The following is a 19,477-nucleotide window of genomic DNA, read 5'->3' as shown; positions in this document are numbered from 1 at the left end:
TCACTTAGTATCACACTCTCCAGTTCCATCCACGTTGCTACAAAGGGCCATATTTCGTTCTTTCTCATTGCCACGTAGTACTCCATTGTGTATATAAACCACAATTTCTTTATCCATTCATCAGTTGATGGACATTTAGGCTCTTTCCATAATTTGGCTATTGTTGAGAGTGCTGCTATAAACATTGGGGTACAAGTGCCCCTATGCATCAGTACTCCTATATCCCTTGGGTAAATTCCTAGCAGTGCTATTGCTGGGTCATAGGGTAGGTCTATTTTTAATTTTCTGAGGAACCTCCACACTGTTTTCCAGAGTGGCTGCACCAATTTGCATTCCCACCAACAGTGCAAGAGGGTTCCCGTTTCTCCACATCCTCACCAGCATCTATAGCCTCCTGATTTATTCATTTTGGCCACTCTGACCGGTGAGAAGTGATATCTGAGTGTGGTTTTGATTTGTATTTCCTGATAAGGAGCGACGTTGAGCATCTTTTCATGTGCCTGTTGGCCATCCGGATGTCTTTTTTGGAGAAGTGTCTATTCATGTTTTCTTCCCATTTCTTCACTGGGTTATTTGTTTTTCGGGTGTGGAGTTTGGTGAGCTCTTTATAGATTTTGGATACTAGCCCTCTGTCCGATATGTCATTTGCAAATATCTTTTCCCATTCCGTTGGTTGCCTTTTAGTTTTGTTGGTTGTTTCCTTTGCTGTGCAGAAGCTTTTTATCTTCAAAAAATATGGAACGCTTCACGAATTTGCATGTCATCCTTGCACAGGGGCCATGCTAATCTTCTCTGTATCGTTCCAATTTTAGTATATGTGCTGCCGAAGCGAGCACTAGATGTTTCTTTTAAAGGCACCAAACTTAGGTCTGAAGAATGGTGTTCAAGCCCTGACTATTCTACTTATGAATTGTGTGGGCTTGAGAAAGTTTCTTAAACTCTTTTATCCCCTCTTTTCTCACCATTGATTTTTAAGTTTATTTACTTATTTTGAGAGAGAGAAAGAGCATAGAAAGAGCAGAGAGAGAGAGAGAGAGAATCCCAAGCAGGCTCTGCACTGTCAGCACAGAGCCCAACATGGGGCTTGAACTCACAAATGGTGAGATCATGACCTGAGCTGAAACCAGGAGTTGGATGCTCAACTGACTGAGCCACCCAGGTGCCCCTCCTCTCTTTTTAATAGGAATACTTATTATTATACACCTGGGTGGTATAACTGTTTTATGGGCAAAAGGAGAGAATGTATCTGAAAGAATTCTGCCAACCATAACACACTATGCAAATATGAATGCTTCAATTAAACAGAGTATATTCAGTATGCCAGGCAGTTTACCAGGAACTGGAAAAGGAAAGATTACCTGCACACTTTTAAAAAAGCTTATAGACCAGTGGGGAAATAGAATCTAAGCACAGAAGCAGAGCCTGAGACAAGAGTTGGAGCATAAATGGTGTATTTGAGAGAGGCATGGGACAGTGAGGGAGGGTAGATGTGATTTAGGGAAGGGAAGATGGCCAACAAAAGTAAATTATTAAACCAGCTACCATAGTGGGCAACTGGAGAGCTTAATCTCTTGGGAAAATCTGGGCAATAGTGTACAACATATGGCTCAGAATTATCCCACTAGAGGAGTGAGGTGGCTGGAGTGTGCACTTACTTGCTTTAGCTTTGGAAACGGATAGTATCTACTATAAGTATTATGTCTGGTAATGGCAGAGACAAGGGATAGTGGGGGAGAATGTATACAATTTGCCTGTGCCCTGCAAAAAGCCTGGGAAGGCTTTTGTCCCATTGACTTCTCTATTTGTAGCACTCTCTTTGCCTTTGATTTCTAGACCAATGCTCTGTTTGATCTGCTTCCCACCACACAGGCCACTCTCTGAACTCTTTCCTTTTCTTCTACAGACTCCTTACGTTTTGGCATTTAACAGATTCTACTCTCAACCTTCTTTCCTTAACATTCTGTATGTTTCCTCTAGGAAATATCTTGCTTGTGGCCATGTAAGTACTGAGGACTCTTAAATCTATATTTCACCCCAAATTTTATTCTACTTCCCCAAGCTTCATACTCATATTCCAATGTCCTCGCTTCTATTTCTCAAACAAAGCTACTTTTCTCCAGGTCTCCAGGGATTTTCATCCATGTTGCTAAATCCCATGGAAAGTTCTCACTTCTCTTCTGACTTGACCTCCTGCAGCATTTGCCACATTTAATTGCTCCCTCCTCCCTGATAATCTCTCTTCCCTTGGATTCCAGGGAGAAGCCACTCATTTTCAGCCTCCTCTGATGTGTCTCCTCATTTCTATCACCTCTAAACATTGGAGTGCCCTACAGCTTAGTCTTTGGATCTTTCCTGTTTTAGTGATCTGATTCAGGCTGTGGCTTCATGCACAAACTACCAATGTGAGTCTCAAGCCTGAATCTTCCCTGAACTTTGGGACTGCATGCATATTTAGGACTCTCTCTCATTCTCTCTCTTTCTCGTACACATACACACACACATACACACACACTGCCTTCTATTTATTTCCACTTGAGTGTCTGAAAGGCATGTTAAACATAACACGTACATAACTGATCTGATGTTGCCCCCACACCTGCTCCTCTCCCAGCTTCCCCCATCTTAATAAATAACAATTTTTCAATTCCAGTTGCTCCAGCCAAAAATTTTAGGTCGTCCTTGACCCTATTCTCTCTCTCTCATACCATAGCTGATCTATCAGCAAATTCCATTGGCTCTGTTGTCAAAATATATACATAATCCAACCAGTGCTCACCACCTCCATAACCACCACTTGACCCAAGCCACTTCAACTTGTCCCTGGACTATCCTTCCAACTCCTTATTAGTTCTTTGCTTGCTTCCTTTGCTCCTGTTTGCTATTTTCCACACAGAAACGAAATGTTCTTTTTTGCTACTTAAATGTTCACCTCTCTACTCTCCAAGGTTTCTAAAGGTTTCCCATCTCATTCAATTTAAGAGCCACCATCCTTACAACCTTCAGGGCCACCCGTCAGTATTGCATTGCACAACTCCAGGGGAGCACCAGTCACACAGAATTCAATACAACTAGTGCTTCTCAGAGCAACATACATCCGGCCCTACATTATCTGCCTGTCTTACCCCCCCGACGCCTCCCTTAATACTTTCCTTTTTGCTTCTTAGGTTCTGGCTATTCTGTTCTATCTGCCTGCCATGCTGTTCCCCCAGATATCTCTTCTCCGTTCTTTTAAACACTTGTCTGTAAGACCATTAGGGTGAGTAGCCAAAGACAAGGTACGAAAGAGAAGCTATACCAGTAACAGCTATTATTATCCTTGTTATTGGGGTAGTGAGAGACTCAAGGACATGGAAGAATTCTTTTTTTTTTTTTTTTTTAACGTTTATTTATTTTTGAGACAGAGAGAGACACAGCATGAACGGGGGAGGGCCAGAGAGAGAGGGAGACACAGAATCGGAAGCAGGCTCCAGGCTCTGAGCCATCAGCCCAGAGCCTGACGCAGGGCTCGAACTCGCGGACCGCGAGATCATGACCTGAGCTGAAGTCGGACGCTCAACCGACTGAGCCACCCAGGCGCCCCAAGAATTCTTAATAAAATTCATGATCAACTTGAATTTCATTCTGCTATGAATTGAACCTTGAAGGTTTTTGTTTTTGTTTTTGTTTTTTTAATTATTTAAAGTCCCTAACAACTTCTTTCTATCTATTGAACTGTAAGAAATGCTCATCTGGTGGGTTCCCACTGTTTTTCTGTGAGAACCACAGTCTTGTTTTGATTTCTCTATGCCACATACCCAGCCAGAAGAAGCAGTGCCAAACAAAATAGATTTCTCACTGAGCCTAAATACTACCTGTTCTCTTTGGGCTCAGTAATTTTTGTTTATAGATCATTTGAGATTAGGTTTCTATTCTCTGCCAAACACTGCTTTGCTTGAGGCAGCACAGTGGTTCCTCAAACAGAAATAAGGAGGTGCCTGCCCTCACTTGCATTTCGTTCTTCTTCCTCTCTTTACAAGTTGGTCGCACAGCTTAGAGGGTGATGACTCAGAAGCCCAAGAGCACAGACTGAGCCCTGTATTATTTTGTTCAGTGGCTCAAGACCAAGAATATCCACATTTTGTTCAGTATCGTGCCTCACAATCAGAAATCTGTGGACTTACAGATTATGATCAAATACAGAAATGTTTAGCTACAAAGGAAAGGTCTGATGTTTTCAACATATATAAGTACATACCTCTAAGCGTTTCTGGTCAGTAATCACTTTGATCACTGCAACAAGAATGCCCCTCTGTCACACCCTGAACCATTCAAAACATCCTTTCTTTTAATTCTAAATTCAGCTTTATATCCCCCAAGGGTGGTCAATTTAATCATAACAGAACCAGGTAGCTGAAAGAAATTGCTGGGATTTTTTTTTTTCCCCTTCACATGATTGAAATATTAGCTTAGTTCTAAGTTTTGTATTTGTCTTCAAAAGTTCCCAAGAAGGGATACCTGTTTATGTCTTTTTGGTGGATATAGTTTCTTAAGCTCAATCAGTTCTCCTTGAAATTGAACTAGAATGATGTAGTAATTGCCTAGTAACTCAGCCATCCAAGTGTCTGAACTCTAGGCCGCCCGCTGAAACTAATGTGTGGTTCGGGATTGGCACATCAAAATCTGTGAATCTCTTTTGAAATTGCAATTTCATTATGCCAAATAGCACTGCCATCTTCATAACCTCAATTCCATTGAGCTCAGCAGTTGGGAAGTAATTGCAGTCTCCCTTTTCATCTGTTCAATCTGTATGTTTATTTTGTGTCTGAAGCCCTGCACCCATTGAAACAAAATGAGCTAAATTCTTTTTTGCTTAATGTTTATTTATTTTTGAGGGAGAGACAGAGACAGAGTGTGAATGGGGGAGGGGCAGAGAATGAGGGGAGACACAGAATCCCAAGCAGGCTCCAGGCTCTGAGCTGTCAGCACAGAGCCCGACATGGGGCTCGAACCCACAAACCCTGATATCTGACCTGAGCCGAAGTTGGACATTTAAACCGACTGAGCCAGCCAGGCACCCCATGAGCTAAATTTTAATTGAGGAGGTAGTGTAAGACAGTGTTTTAAAGCTGTGGTCTTCTAAATATTTTTGCCTGTGGAACCCTGAAAGGATTTTGAAAAACGATACACCCCTTGCACAATTTGAAGTTACTGTCTAAAAATTTTAAATCATGAATGTAGTTGGCAAAGAGTGTAATTTAAAAGATATCACAATAATTGACATTTTACAATGAAACCATTATATTACTTTTTTAAATGTGTCCAAAGGAATTTAAATACCTTAGTGAGGGGGGTTTCACCAACCATTCAAAAATTACAAGCTCTTCTTTTCACAGTCAATGGACATTACATTGATTCTCTTTCTCCCTGAACTCTTATTTCTATTTTCCTTCTACAGAATTTCATTCTAGTGTAATCTCTTTGAATGCTGTGAATTATTTTCTATCACACTACCATACATCTCTAGAACTAAGCCCTGTATTACTTCGAAACATTTTCCCTCAGTCATGAGATTCTGAGTGTCAACAACTTCTTTTTTGATTAATTTATCATAAAAATTATGATTTAAATCTATTACAAGCTTTTGTAATTACTAAATGTGACATTTGCTGGAGGTTCATCTCTTTTTAAAAAAATGTTTATTTATTTATGTATTTTGAGAGAGAGAAAGCACGAGTGGGGTCAAGGCAGAGAGAGAGAGGGAGAGAGAGTCTCAGCAGTCTCCACACTTAGTGTGGAGTCTGACATGGGACTTGATCCCATGACTGTGAGATCCCATGACCGGATCCCATGACCATGACCAAAATCAAGAGTCTGATGCTCAACTGACTGAGCCACACAGGTGCCCCTGGAGATTCCTCTCTTGATGTGTTAGAGGAATGGTTGGCTTTCTTTTAAAACTGGTTTGTGTACAGTGTAACAGAGTTTGTGATATATTCCGTTCCTGTATTTTTTCTTCTAGATGATTGTGCTTTAGAACTTATTCACATAATTAAGTACAGGGAATAGAAAGAATTTTATTAGAGTAATGGCATTCAGTTATTTGAACAACTTCCCAGTTTAATGTCAAAATCCACATTATAATAACCTATCATTAAAAATTATTTCTAATGATTAGATGACAACTTTATTAGATTCTCCTTCCATTTTTGAAAGCACAGAGTTGGAAAGAACTGTACTTGCATCTGAATTTGTTATTCCATCAGTAGAGTCTTCATGATCTTAATTTCTTAGACCTTTACCAGGTTTTATCAAAGGTCAACGTATGGCTTTTTCACTTAGAGGCACTTTATTTAATCCTGTATACTCAGAAAGAATTTGGAAAACAGATGTATTGTTAATTTCAATTATTATTTTGTTAAGTTTATTTATTTGGGGGGAGGGGAGGGGCAGAGAGAGGGGGTGGGAAAGAGAGAATCCCAGGCAGGCTTCACACTTTCAGTGCAAAGCCCCATGTGGGGCTTCAACTCAGAAACCACGAGATCATGACCTGAGCTGAAGTCAGATGCTTAACCCACTAAGCCACCTAGGCATCCCAATGACACAATATTTTTGATATGATGGGAGGTGGGTGGGGGATGGGCTAAATGGTGATGGGCATTAAGGAGGGCACTTGTTGGGATGAGCACTGGGTGTTATGTGTAAGTAATGAATCAATGGGTTGTACCCCTGAAACCAATACTACACTGTATGTTAACTAAATTGAATTTAAATCAATCAATCAATCAATCAATCAATAACTTATCATATTATTGTGTGCTTTAAATATATGTTTTAAAACTTTGGAGCCATTGATTTGATTCCTTCAGTTTATAGAGAATTTACCTTACTGGTAAAGTCACTTTCCAATGTTAAGTTAATTGGCCAAATTAGAGTTACTTTTTGACAGAAAGAGGCTGACTTTATTTTTCAGTTTATATTAGTGTGTTGATATGTGTTCCCATAATAAGAATCTTTCTGTTATTTATTTCTTTTACTTATTAAGTTATACAATATTCACTTTCCCCCCCTTGTGTATAGTTCTATGAGTTTTAACACAGGCATAGATTTGTATAACCACCAACGCAATCAGGATAAAACAGTTCCATCCCCCCAAATATATCCTCATATTATTCTTTGTAGTGAAATCTACATTCCCACCTCAAACCTCTGGAAACCGATGATCTGCTCTCCAAACCTACAGTCATGCTTTTCCCACAATAGAATACTATGCTTCATTATCTTTTGAGACTGACTTCTTTCACTTAGCATAATACCTTTAAGATTCATCCATGTTGTTACATGTATCAATTTTTTTCATTTTACTTTTTAATAGTATTTCATTTTATGGATGTACCCCAATCTGCTTATTCACTCATTTGTTGAAAGTCATTTTTTATTTCCAGTTTTTGGTAGTTATGAAAATTATTGCTAAACATTTGATTATAGGATTTGTAAGCAAATTTCTCTAGAATAAATACCTAGATTGGAAAATGTATGTGTTGCTTTTTCAGAAACTGTCAAACTGTTTTCCAGAATGGCTATGTTATTTGGCTTTTCCTTCAACAATATATATGAGTTCAAGTTGCTTCACAAGCTCATCAGTATTTGGTATTGCCAGGTTGAATTGTGTTGTTGTTTTGTGTTAGTCATTCCAATAAGGGTGCGGTATCTCATTGCAGTTTTAATTTGCATTTGCCTAATGACTAATGATAAGCATCTTTTAACATGTTTGCTGTCAGTATATCTACTTTGGTGAAGTGTCTGTTCATATCTTTTGCCCATTTTTTCCCTTACATTGTGTGATTTCTTATTTGAGACTCCTTTATGTATTCTGGTGCAAGTCCTTTGTGAAATATGTGATTTGGAAGTAGTTTCTCCCAGTCCGTAACTTGTCTTATTATTTTCTTCACATTGGCTTTCACAGAGCAAATGTTTTTAATTTTGATGACGTCTAATTTATTAATTTTGCCTTGCATGGAACATACTTTGGTGTCCTATAAGAACTCTTTGCCTTATTCACACACACAGATCTTCTCCATAATGTCTCCCAAGACTTTTTTAGTTTTATTATGATTTATAGTGAGTTAATTTTTGCATAATGTGTGAAGTATAGGTCAAGTAGTATTTTTTCTTTTTGCACATGGATGTCCAATTTTCTAGGACCATTTGCTGAAAAGATTGAATTGCTTTTGCAACCTTGTTAAAAAGTAACTGACCATATTCATGTAAGTCTATTTCTGGACTCTATTTTGTTCCATTGATCTTTGTGTCTATCCCCAAACCAAAAACACTCTGCTTGATTATGACATCTTTATGTTAACATATGGTAGTATGAGTTTTTCAACTGTGTTCTTGCTCCAAATTTATTTTTCTGTTCTAGTACTTTGCCTTTCTATATAAGTTTTAAAATCAGCTTGTCAAAACTCCTTCAAAGATTTTGACTGGAATTATGTTAAAGCTCTAGATCAATTTAGGGAGATACCAGTATGATATCTTAAACATAATGAATCTTTCAAACAATGAACTTCTGTTTATCTCTCCATTTATTAGGTCTGCCATGGTTCTTTTATCAGCATTTTATAATTTTCATTTATATACCTTGCACATATTTTGTTAGATGTTTTTAGAGCTATTGTACAAGGTACTGTTTTCAGAATATTGGCTTCATACTGTTCATTGCTTATTATGGTAAACAGAATTCTGAGATGGTCTCCGAGATTCTAGTCTTCTGGTATATAATCTCCTTATTTTTGAATGTGGGTATGAAATCTGAGTATAATGAGATGGTCACTCCTGTGATTAGTTATGTTATGTGCCACAGTTGACTTCAAGAAAGGTAGGATATTTTTGGCAGGGCTGACATAATCAGATAATTCCTTAAACTGAATCTCTCCTCCTGGTTTCCTGAAGAGTTGTCATGAAAGATGTAGAATTCTATCAAATGTTTTCCCACATATGCTGGCATGATTATGTGGGGTTTTTTTTAGTTTGTTAATGTGGAGTTTACATTTATTACTTTTTCAATGTACAACTAGTCTTGCATTACCAGAATAAACCCTATTTGTTTGAGTATTTTGTGTACATATATGATTTTCCTTGAGTTAGTCCTGTTTGGGTTGTGCTGAGCTCAAGTCTAAATTTATAGTCTTCACTGGATTTCAGAAGTTGAGTCATTAATTTTTAAGTAATTTTTTGTACAAATCTCATTCTTCTTTCTTTCTTGGATTTTAATGACATCAGCATTAGACCTTTTTATAGTATCTAATAGGTCCCTGAAGTTATGTCCATTCTTTTCAATCGTTTTTCTCTCTATTGTTCAAGTCAGGCAATGCCTATTAATCTATATTCAAGCTCACTGATTCTTTTCATTGTCATCGTCATTCTTCCATTCAGTAGCCTTTTAAAAAAATTATCATATGTTTTAATTCTAAAATTTCCATTTGATTCTTATAACTGCTGTTTCTCTACTGAGAACTTCTACCCTTCCATTCATTTCAAATTTGTTGACCCTTACTTCATGGAGCATGGGTGTAATAGCTGCTGCAATGGCCTGTCAAATAATTCCAGTATCTAGTCTTCTCACAAATTGTGTCTACTGATTATCTTTTCACCTGGGGGTTGCTGAAAGTGTCCTGCTTCTTGGTATGTCAACTAATTTTGGATTACATCCTGGGTGTTTTGAATATATTATGAAATTCTGGGTCCTGTTAAAAATCTCTGGATAATGTTAATTTTTGTGCATTTGTTTTTCTTCATAGTCAACTGAGCCAGTTGGGTTTAGGTCACAAGTCCCAATATACTTTCTGTGGTCTTTAGTTCCAATGTGTCAGCTTACTTTTCAAAGATTTTGTGGTGTTATTTGGATCCTCCACACATATTCGCCTCCCAGTGACTATTGGGCCATGGAATACATTGTAGTTCAGTTCTCAAAGACTTGGTATTCTGTTTCAAGTCATTTTCATGTATGTATCTCTGGGGGGCTAAGTCCAGGACTCAATACACAATTCTATGGGATTTTCTCCTCAAGCTCTCTTCTCTCTGTGATCTCTCCAAACTCTCTGACTCCCAGGGACTCTTCTTCCTGGTCCTTTGTGTCCACAAAGCTGTAGGTTCAGCATCTTTCACTGTCATATCCTCCTCCAGGGCAAACAGGCAGCCCAGCCCATAGCTGCTCCCACTGTTGTGTGAGTACAGCTCCAGAACTAAGACCTCCCTCTAGAGGAGAGTCAAGAGAGAAAACAGTTTGGAGGATTGCCTCCCCACTCTTTGTTTTGCAGGATTCCTCCCTCCCATCCCTCTGACCAGGGAGAGAGTTTCTCCTGGCCATGCCTGTAGCTCAGTTCTATGATTTTGCTGCCCAGACTCTATGTTGGGAAATATGGGTGAAAAAGGAAAACGCCAGAAAACTCACTTCCTAATTAGTCTTTTTCTTTTTTTCAATGAATGAGGTACAATTGACATAACATTGTGTTAGTTTCAGGTGTACAACATAATGATTTGATATTTGTATTACTCTTTTTTAAGTCTTGATATCCCTTCCCAAGCTGCCTGCTATTCTTAACTTTTCAGATCCCATAGATAGTTGCTTTATGCGTTTTGTTTGTGATTTTTAGTTATAACCAAAGGAGGAGATAAGATGAAATATTCTTATGCCATCTTAACTGGAACTGGTAGCTTCTAACCTCATTTGCACTTTTAATTTTAGTGCATATATTTAGGAGGACAGTCCGTCAGACAAAACCCAATGGCTGGACTCAAGTTTGTTGCTGTAATGACATGAGTTCCCTGTCCTTCTGTGTTTCTTGTCAGTGCTCTTTTGACTTTGCCCTTCAAGGGGTTTCCCTGGGAACAATATATTATCTGACATTTGGGGAATGAGGATGCACGATAGCTAAACTGAAGGTATTTTGAAATGTCTACAGGTTTGGAATTTCAGATATTTTGCACCTCACGATGAGGCATTGGAGCAGGTTTGGAATGGATAAGAGACATGTCTTTATTTTGTCAATTAAAAAAAAAGAGACTTCATGAGATGGGGAAGGGAAAACTGACAACTCCAGCCTTGGACAGGTAGGGCAATTAAGTAGGGCAGTTATAAAAAAGAGGGCATTGAAGAATGTGGACACTGAGTCCTTTAAAACTATTTCTACCTGTGTGTAGCCTTGGAAGATCTTTGCTTATGCCCAGAGCTACTGTGGAATCCTTCAGACTTGGCTTTGATCCCGGTTCTATTTCTTTAGTGATACAGTTGAAAACGGGCACATACAGTGTCAAAATGAATCACACGTGACAGAAACTCATAGGCACGTACACAAGTGATTACATTAATACATGGGATAAATATTAAGAACAAAAAAATGCTGACTAGCTGTGAGGACGGATAGCTACATGTTAGAGGCTGGTGGCACTAGTCCGTGCAAGCGGTACTTTGGCTAGAGATTTGTACAAGGGAAGATCAATGACTTTTAGTTTAAGTTCCTCTCTGGTGAATGTGGGTAAGGCAATTACAGAACTGAAAAAAAAATGCAGAAGAAACAGTAGAGGAACTTTTTAATCCAAATAATAGTTTCAACAATAGTATAATATATAACACTTGCTGAACATTTGTTATATACTAAATGCCATGCCAGGCGTTTAGAGATACTATCTTATTTACTGCTCACAGATGCACTGTGAGTATCATAGCAATTCTTCCCATTTGGGGCTATATATTGTGTCTCCCCAAAAATTCGTATGTTGGAACCTGAACTCCCAAAGGAATGGTATTAGGATATAGAGCCTTTGGGAGGTAATTAGGTTTCCATGAGGGTAGAGTCCCATGATGGGATAAGAAAAGAGACTGGAGCTTGCTCTCTGTGGTATATATCAAGGAAGGCCATGTGAGGACATAACCAGGAAGAGAGCCCTCACCAAGAACTAGGCCATGCTAGCACCCCGACTTTAGACTTCCAGCCTCCAGAACTGTGAGAAATGAATGTTTTGTGTTACCACCCAGTCTATGGTATTGTTGCTACAGCCAACACTGACTGAGACACTTCTCCTTTTGTAGATGAGAGGACAGATACTTAGATTCTCTCATTTGCTCAAGGTTATCGAGGTAGGACGACGCAAGCTGTGATTTGAACCCATTTGAACCTGGGCCGGGTAGAACTCACAGATTTAGTATATCACTGTTGTAACCGAAACACACACATTTTAAAAGGAGGAAAGAAGATTTCTGTGTATATTTAACTTAATGACCTTCAAAATTAGCTCCAAATGGTGATTTCTGTGTACAAAGACTACTTATTTAAAAATCATTCACTGGAAGCATTAGAATGGATTAAAGATTAGAACTATGGCATTAGGCCCACAAAGGAAGGGAGGGGTTTATTCCATACAAAAAGTTCATGTTGCATAAGGAAATTTCTATGTATATGTATATAGCACATGATTTTATATATATACAGCAAGTACTGTTCATTCGCCTTATATTTTGTGATTAGATAAGCAAGCAGTGGTCGCCTGCACATACTCCAGTTGGCTTCTTTTCTTCTTCATGAGAATGTTCCTATTTTTTTTTTTTCATGGTTTGTAGTTCAAATAAATCTCAACATGGGACAAAAAAAGTGGCCATTTAGCTTAGAACTGTTGATGTTGACTGGGTAAGAAGTTTGGAGTTTTGCTTTCAGTCTCTTCGGACAAGATGTCAGAAATGTGTGGCTTAATTTAGGCTAAGGCTTTGCACTGAAAATAAGTCTGCCTGCTGGCAGTCTTATAATTGAAGAAAACATGTAATGTTCAGATCTGCCCGGTATAGAATAGTAGTGATAAAAATAAGAGTCTTGACATATTTTTATCTCATGAAGTCTCCTTATTTTGCAAGTCAAATGCAGATGCAGACATAAATGTACTGACCTTTTATTTATTTCTGTTATTTGTAGCACATTTTTGCTATTTTTATGAAGCAGGCAATGCAAATTGATCTGGCTGGACACTTGACAGAAAGTAAAATGCAAGGCCACATACTTCTAGCAATAAAGCAACATGTATCGTTCAGAACCTTGTCCTACTAAAATCAGTTCAAATGGATATGATGTTTTAGATGAAATATGAAAAGATCTTCACTCAAAAATCTTGGGGAACATTTGACAAGTTACTTCTGTCCACTAAGTAGCATCTAGAGGGCTCGAAAGAGTTAATGCTTTCTGAGATTGCCCAATACACACAGCCAGTGGCCCCACAGGATCTGGCTTTTTACTCCATAGGATTTTATGAAATATTATTCTTTGGGGTTGTTAAGCTGTTTCCAATTTTCTCAGTTTGGATTTCAGAAGACTCCCTGCTAAGTATAACTTTTGAATAGAGGATTTTTACAGATTTTTATAGGATAAAATCTGAAGACTAGAAAATGTCTTGCTTATCTGGGAAACTCAACAGCCAGAGGATTAACATTTGAACATTATAACAAAACAAATAGTATCTTGTTCTGATAGAAAACAAAATTGTTTCATATGATTTAACAGCCGTGTTTAAATGAACAAATTATTGGAAAGATTTAAGTAAAAGGGAATTATTTTTATGTTCTTGTTTTTTGAGAACCCAGCTTAAAGAAACGCATTCACCCCTTCCTTCAGCAGGTATGGAAAAGCAGCTACGGGCCATTCATGCATACAGCAAATGTGTATGGAGTGCCTATTGTCACTGGGGTTGTTTCGGCCACTGGGGATTCAGGAGCATACAAAACAAAGTCCCTGTTCCGAAGGACTCACACATTGGAGAATTTGATGATTCTCGTGGGAGAGGAAAAGACGGAAGGTGTTTGGTTGGGAGAAGATGGAGGGTGGTGGTTGTACCACTGGCCACAGTAGAAACCACAGGGAAGAGAACAGTTTAGAAGGAAGAACCATTTGGGTTGTGACTTTCCAGATCGTATCAGTTGGGTGTAGGTACCTGAAGCTCAGGAGACAGGTTTGAACAGGGCAACAAGAGCTTGGGAGTTGTTTGTATAGATACCGGGCTGAAAGCAAAGTGGATGAGCTCATAGAGGGTGAAGGTGAAGTGCAAAGGAGACAAAGAGGAATGAGCTCGAAAGTTCAGGACACGTAAAGGGCAGCTTGCAAAAGCAGTTTTGATATCTGTCCCCCTCTGAGACCCACCGGAGTTGTGGGAAATGGCTCACCGACTCATCTCTTGACTGTATCACAGACTAAGGAATACTAAATCTTCTATTCCGGTATTTGTCCTTCCTTTCTCGTGTGTTTCCCCCAGTTGATTATGAAACAGGTTGGTGCCCTGCTGGACCCAGGAGGATTGGGATGGAGGCACTGGAACTCGGGAAAATTGGAAAAAGATGTGACTCATTGTATTCTGTGAGAAGATAAAAAATGTATATAAATAAACATTGTTTTGCTTAAAAATGAGTTTTTATTGGTTTTTAGCTCAAGTTAGGCGACAGCTAAAAACAAGGTCTTTAGAGCAATAACAATAACAGCAACAACGGTAATGATAAGTTACTTTGATTGCATGCGTGCTGGGTGCCACTCGTGTTAAGTGCTTTTTACATTCTGTTTCATTTAATTTTCTATACAGTGTACTGGGTACATAATATCATCCTTATTTTACAAGTGAGGGAACGGAAGCTTATCATTTTAGGATATTTCCTGACAGAATAACCTTGATACTCAGTGCATTTTTGAATGAGAGAGCGATTGAAGGGGCTTTCAGCAATGAAAAAAAGAATACTAATTTAAGGGGTACTAAATTAATCCAACCGTTTGCATTGCAACTAGAGAATCTCACTGGGGTGAGTATTAGGAGCAACAAAAGAAGCAAGCTCGTAGTGTTTATTGCAGAAAAGGGAATGAACTTTCAGAAACTAAGGCTAAGGAGATAGTGATTCAGGTCACTAATGTGTGTCCCTGTTGGCATTTGGCCCGATCAGATGCCCAAAGGCAGTTCTGCCTGGCAGGCTGGATTGCGGTCTATTTTCATTCCTACTTGGGATGCTGTGCTCTTCTGCTGCCTAGTTCCCCCTTCAGTATCCTGTCTCTGTTCCTCCTTCTCAGCTTGTCACTTTTGTGGTGCGATATGAGGCTACCCATGCCTTTGTTCCTCTCTCAGCTAGTGGCTAACCTTCCCAGTTTCTTCCAGGCCTGGCGGGGTCCCCGAAGCTGTATCAGCTGAAGTTCCTATATCCAGCAGTCATGTAATAGAGTGTCTCTTTTTCCCCTATATTTAAATGTAATGCAGCTGCTTTATTTTTTATTCTGTGTCATGCCTCTGACAGATTGAACGTGAATAACTAAAACACCAGAAATTTGTTACTGGTGTCCCGGTCCCATTTAAGAATCTCTTGTGTACAGGGCCAATGCCGTTAGATTTTAAAAAGAAAAACAAGCAGACAAAAGCTTAGGTCATTTAACCTATCAAGTTTAGGCTTAATCACATTTTGGGGGAGAGGCAGGTTGTTGAAAGTGGTGTGAGTTGAGGGTGCAGAGTGTGGACATGTGAGAGGACAGGGGAAGGATTGGGGTCAGTGAATGAAAGAGCTGAATGAAGGATTTCTTGGCTGGAAGAATACAGACTGGTTAGAGAGGAAATGAAGGCTGGGAAAACTGGAGGGGGCCTTTGAAGCTAAGAATGAGGAGTCTGCATTTGATAAGGAGAACAATAGCGAGGCCACTGGCTGGGAGGGGTGACCTGGTCAAAGCTGTGGGTGAGAAAAAACATTTTTTGCCAACTGGTAAAATTGAGTATATACTGGTTTTGCATGCCTGAGTGGTCTGTTAGATCCATTGTTGTTGTGAAAAACTCTGAAGGACATTACGATGGAAAATAAATGCGGAGAATCCACAGTTCTGAGATGTCCGAGTTGCTACACAAAACATTACTTTTCCGTTAAGCAAATCAAACGCAACTTTTCTTGTTCCAGGGGGCAGGCATCTTTTTGGTCTTGACAGTTTCTTAAAAATACCCTTTAGTTCTGATTTTCAGAGTATTATTTCTGTAGGAATTTTGTATACAATGTCAGCTACAACTAATGAGCATCTCCATACCTTACACCATAATGAATATATTCCTTCTGCATTTTCCCCAACATAGTATTCTTTCAGTTCGCATTATTTTTTTAACAAGTGTGAAAGGGGCTTAATTTTCATTCACTTTTTAGTAATATTTGTAAAGCGTCAACATTTGTGTTAGTTGAAGCCGTCTTAATTTTTTTAGTTGATGCACAAAAATAAAATGCCTATCATCTATATTGAAAAACTGAGGTTTTTGGCTATAAATTATAATTGCATTGCAAGTGAACACATATGAGTAGAGAGTATTTTATGTATTTTATGTATATATATGAAAACTACTATTTGTTCTGTGGGATTTCACATTGTGATGGAGTGTGATCCTTCATCTATGAAGTTAACATTTTTCTTTGCTATCTAAAGAAAAAGGTATAGGAAATGACAGTGAACTACAGTACTCGAGTAACAGCTCTGATCGTGTTTCGGACAGAGAGCAAAGGTGTCTAAATGCTTTTTGGCTATAACATCATCATGTTGACTCATAGCCCTTTGAGTTGCAGAAGTTGTATCCATACAACTTTCATAGTTATAATCATTTATAACCCGATCTCTCGTTCATTGATAGAGCTTCATTTTGTGCCTTTCTGCTTCCAAAGCCATGCAGTGAAACCAAAGTTGAGGTGTGTGAAAGCCCAAGGGTAAATCAAATATTGGAAGATGATGGTTGTTTGCACTAAGCCCTGAATACGCTGAATGAGTCATTGTATAAACTGAACAGATGTTGGGAGCAAGTTGGCACAAAGTAATGAACCTCATTCTCATCATATATCATTGGGTTACTTTTTAGTGCCTCCAAGGGTAGGTGTGCTTTTTAAACAACCAATTTACTACTAGGGAGCAACATAAACATTAGGGAAAATAGAGTACTACATTTAGTTCAATTGAGTATGTCAAATGACAATTTGTATAGTTCTCTTAAAATTCAGATGTTGAAAAGTCTTGTACTTCTTTCCTTTCTCTTCAGGGAGGGTACCTCATGCCAAACAGATGCAAAGTTTCGAATTCTCTCAAAAGCTCCCTAAAGGAAATTTGAAGTGTTCCTTGGCAAACTCATCCCAATCTGTCATATTTGTTAGGAAGAGGAACTTTGTCCCTGCCTCAGATTGCAGCATTCGGCTTTTTCCTCTTTTCCTCCTCCTTCCCCTCCCCCTTCCCCTCCTTTTCCTCCTCTTCCTCCCCCTCCTCCTCTTCCTCCCCCTCCTCCTCTTCTTCCTCCTCCTCCTCCTCCTCTTCCTCCTTTTTTCTGCATTAATCCTTCATGGAGAAGAAAAGGCATTTGGGCACTTTCTTCCATGAAATCTCTCTTTGTGTGTCTGGAGAATATCATGAAGATTATGATCATTGCACCAGTATCATCAAGGGCTCCTGACACAGGCCAAATGCACTTTGGGCATGTTTTTGTTGCGGGGAGATTATTCATGGTTCCGTGATCAGACTCATTGATTCTGATATGAAGGATGCTCCCTTGGTGAGAAGGTGATGTGTTTTCAGTTTGTGGTAACTAGTAGATTTTGATGGCACTCTTTACTTATTTCTTTAGGTGAGAATACTTTGCTTACACAAAACCCCTGATGCCTTGTATTTCAGTTATTTTAATTAAGTAAGTTGTATCATTTAATGCGTACTAATATTTTAGTTCTCTTCGCCATTCTTATTTAGCCAAGATAATTTAGAATTCCAATTCTCTTAAGAATCCTCTGCTTTCTCAGAGTTGTTTTCTTGCATTTTCTCAATATTACCAAAGAATATAATGGTCTTGAGGCTAGGATTAATCCTTACCAAACATCATTTAAAAATGTCACACTGGCAACATTTAAAATATATATAATCACTCTCCTGAGTTCTGTTACTGTTATTCAGTTTTTTACTGTATTGACAATAGGTTTGTTGATTTGAAATTACACTGATCATTTTCATTTAGGTAGAATCTGCCATCTTGTTCAAGATCAGGGTCAGCAAACGACAGCCCATGAAGCCAACGAGAGCCTGTAGCCTGTTTTGTAAATAAACTTTTACTGAAACACAGCCATGCCCATTCATTTATGCATTCCCTATGACTGCTTTTGCTGCACAATGGCATAGTTGAATATAGTTTACAACAGAGACTATATCGCTGCAAAGTGTAAAGAATTTACTATCTGGAGGCGCCTGGGTAGCTTGGTTGGTTAAGTGTCTGACTTCAGCTCAGGTCATGATCTCACAGTCTATAAGTTCGAGCCCCACATGGGGCTCTGTGCTGATAGCTCAGAACCTGGATCCTGTTTCAGATTCTGTGTCTCCCTCTCTCTGACCCTCCCCAACTCGCACCTCCCTCCTTCCCTCTCTCTCTCAAAAGTAAATAAACATTAAAAAAATTTTTTTTTTAAATTTGCTATCTGCCCCTTTGTAGAAAAAGTTTGCCAACCTCTATTCTAGATTAATTCGTATGTGCTTAAGAGCGTTGGAAAGGACATGAGAAAACCTGGATTCCAGTCCTGTCTCTACATTCTCATTAGCCTACTGACATTGATTCTCCGGCCTATGTTTCCTCATTCATAGATTGGGCAGGCAGAACTGTATGATCGCCAGTGTCTTTCAGCTTGAAATTTTCAGAAATCTGATTAACACTATTTTACTTAAAGTAACTTGAAGTTGATTTTTTTCTTACAGATTTTTGGGTTTGTTACAATCCCTCTTGAGCATATTAGACACACATCCAAATTTCCACACATATTCAATGATTTAAAAATAATAATATAGCTTGCCTGTATGAGCTCTATATGTGCCAAGTATGGAGGCGGGCATTTTATTTTATCTCTTTTAATCTTTAAAATGCCTGTCTAGAGTGGATGTGAATGTTCCCACAGCTATAAGAGGCAGAGCCAGGACTTGAACTCAGTTCTCATGGTGAAGCTCCCTGCCCTTTCCACGGTCTCTTTTCATATGCCTCCTCTACTGTTATTGTCATTTGCATAAATGGTAGTATCTCATTTATCCAGGGGTTGCCACTTAAATTATTCAGAACACAATCAATAATTAAAAAGTAAAAAAACAAAAAGATTAGATTAACCGAAAAGATGGTCTCTTTTAACCACTAAAAGTATTTCCCAAGGTCCTCTTTTATAGCCTGTTCACTTTTACTTTAAAAAAAAATAATGTTTATTTTGAGGGAGAGAGAGAGAGAGAGAGAGAGAGAGAGACAGCATGAGTGGGGGAGGGGCAAGAGGGAGAGGGAGACAGAGAATCCAAAGCAGGCTCCAGGCTCTGAGCTGTCAGCAAAGAGCCCAATGTAGGGCTTGAAGTCACGAACCATGAGATCATGACCTGAGCCGAAGTCGGACGCTTAACTGAGCCACCCAGGTGCCCTTATTCACTTTTACTTTTGAACAAATATAAAAACTTGCTTTTTGTTTGTTTGT

The 19,477-nt window shown here is 38.8% G+C and overlaps 1 protein-coding gene, 1 long non-coding RNA gene and 1 other non-coding gene across 10 annotated transcripts in view; 1 reads left to right on the top strand and 2 right to left on the bottom strand.

The window, feature by feature from the left end:
• Positions 1-19,477, top strand: part of CORIN (corin, serine peptidase) — a 253,425-nt gene that overhangs the window by 107,128 nt on the left and 126,820 nt on the right. The window lies entirely within an intron of this gene.
• LOC132693383 (U6 spliceosomal RNA) lies at positions 730-836 on the bottom strand. The gene has a single exon (XR_009616769.1). It is a non-coding gene; the product is annotated as a U6 spliceosomal RNA (small nuclear RNA).
• LOC144616188 (uncharacterized) overlaps positions 12,907-19,477 on the bottom strand; it is a 35,929-nt gene continuing 29,358 nt past the window's right edge. Inside the window, exon 5 of the long non-coding RNA XR_013555298.2 lies at positions 12,907-14,367. This is a non-coding gene — a long non-coding RNA (uncharacterized LOC144616188). The remainder of the gene's footprint in view (positions 14,368-19,477) is intronic.

This window comes from Panthera onca, chromosome B1, assembly GCF_046562875.1.
Source record: "Panthera onca isolate mPanOnc1 chromosome B1, mPanOnc1 haplotype 2, whole genome shotgun sequence".
NCBI classification, from domain to species: domain Eukaryota; kingdom Metazoa; phylum Chordata; class Mammalia; order Carnivora; family Felidae; genus Panthera; species Panthera onca.
Note: the sequence above shows the minus strand (reverse complement) of the source record. Positions and strands in the feature narration are given on the sequence as shown.